General features: G+C 53.0%; 1 protein-coding gene across 1 annotated transcript in view; it reads left to right on the top strand.

The window, feature by feature from the left end:
* The window catches only part of PAQR5 (progestin and adipoQ receptor family member 5), a 31954-nt gene that overhangs the window by 2931 nt on the left and 27062 nt on the right, over window positions 1-1961 (top strand). The window lies entirely within an intron of this gene.

Below are 1961 nucleotides of genomic sequence, written 5' to 3'. Positions count from 1 at the left end.
TAGAGCTGCAACAAACATATGTGTGCAGTTATCTTTTTTGTAGAATGATTTGATTTCCTCTGGGTATTTTCCCAATAGGGGAATTGCTGGGTCAGTTCTTTCAGAAATCATCACACTGTCTTCCAAAGAGGTTGCATTAGTTTGCATTCCCACTAGCAGTGTAGAAGGGTTCCTTTTTCTCTGCATCCTCACCAGCATCTGGTCAACAGCATTTTAAAGAAGAAACTAAGGTCAGGGAAGGAGGTGGTGCACCAAAATCCCACTACAGGCCATGCGATGAGGGTCTCACCTCCCAGCAGAGCCCTCCTTAGAGGCAGCAGTGAATGGTAGCACACAGGAGGCTGGGGAGGTGGAGGCTGGTCTCTGCATTTAAGACTTCAACTTTGCTTCCATCTCTTCCGGGAACTTGAATAAGTGTCCTAACCTCTCAGGTCTCAGTTTCCTTTTCTGCAAAATGGGCACAATAAAACCCTCCTCCTTGGACAGTGTCTGTGACCTCTGGCCCTCCCTGCCTCTACCCTTTCTCTGTTATCGAAATCTGCTCTTGTCTATCGCCAGCCAAAAATCCCTGGGCGATGTGCAGTTGAACAGCTGGAAAGGCCAGAGGTTTAGCCCTGTCTCGTGGGCTCTGAGATGTCTGCCAGCGTGAGCACAGGGGCCACGTGGAAACTTCCCAGACGCTGATCAGGACGTGCTCTTCCTGAGCACCTGGAGCTTCTCACTCCTAAGTAACAGGCTGTGCACGCAGGGTTTCATGGCCCTCTCAATGGCTCAGCCTGCAACCAGGGCTGCGAGGTGGCCCACAAATCAACTCCACAGTGCAAACAAGCTGGCGCCTGCCTCCTTGGGTGTTTAGAAAGGAGGCTGAGTGTTGAGGCAATGACTGTAATTTGCCTTTGGGGTCGATGGGGTTTGGGATACCAGATTGTTTTCCTGTGGTCTGTTTGCCCCTAAGGTGTGCACAGCCTGTATTCTGGGCAGGTCTTGGCTAAGGGGAAGGGGGAGGTGGCGAGAACTGTCCCTGAGCTCAGACTGGAAAAGGGGTGCACCCAGGAGCTGGCAACTGTCCGGGAAGCAGAGGTGCATGTGGGAAGGCCAGGAAGCACTGGGGAGGCCGAGCTTCTTATTCTAAGCCGGAGCCTCCCTGTCCCGGGACAGAGGGACGCTTTTCCTTTTCCTTCCTTCCTTCCTTCCTTCCTTCCTTCCTTCCTTCCTTCCTTCCTTCCTTCCTTCCTCTCTCTCTCCCTCCTTCCCTCCCTCCCTCCCTTCCTCTCTTTCCAGTTAGGAGCTTCCCCTGTCACCCAGGCTGGAGAGCAGTGGCACGATCATGGTTCACTGCAGCCTCCACCTCCTGGGTCAGATGATCCTCCCAATTCAGCCTCCTGAGTAGCTGGGAAATACAGGCATGTGCCAGCAAGCCAGGATGATTTTTAAATTTTTTTGTAGAGGCAAGTTCTTACCTTGTTGCCCAGGCTGATCTCGAACTCCTGGGCTCAAGCAATCCTCCCACCTCGGCCTCCCTACGTGCTGGGATCACAGGCATGAGCCACTGTGCCTGACTTTCCTTTTTTTCCCTTTATCCTTTATCCATCTGTCATTTTTGGGGGGCGCTGCTTTAAGTCCTGCCCATATTGCATGGTGAATGGTGGGGTTCCCATCCATGTCCAGAGTCAGGATAGCAGGTCAGAGGGAGACAAGTTATTTTAATCTGGGCCCGGCCCCAGCTTTGGTGGTAAAACAAAGCTGGTCCCGTTGTCCAGAGGCCACATTCCAGCCCCTTGTTTCCCCGACATTTTGCTCTGCTGGTCTTCCCTTTTGCCCTCCAGAATGCCAAGATCCAAAGAGAGAAGGGTCTCACAGCCCAAGTCACACTGGTCACAGTGTGGTGGTCTCGTCCTCAGCTCCCATTCAACCGCTGCCCACCGTGATAGGTGGCAGTCATGGTGCTGAGCCCTCCCCCT

The sequence above is a fragment of the Carlito syrichta genome, unplaced genomic scaffold (assembly GCF_000164805.1).
Source record: "Carlito syrichta isolate Samal-C Ts95f unplaced genomic scaffold, Tarsius_syrichta-2.0.1 Scaffold314258, whole genome shotgun sequence".
NCBI lineage: Eukaryota > Metazoa > Chordata > Mammalia > Primates > Tarsiidae > Carlito > Carlito syrichta.
Note: the sequence above shows the minus strand (reverse complement) of the source record. Positions and strands in the feature narration are given on the sequence as shown.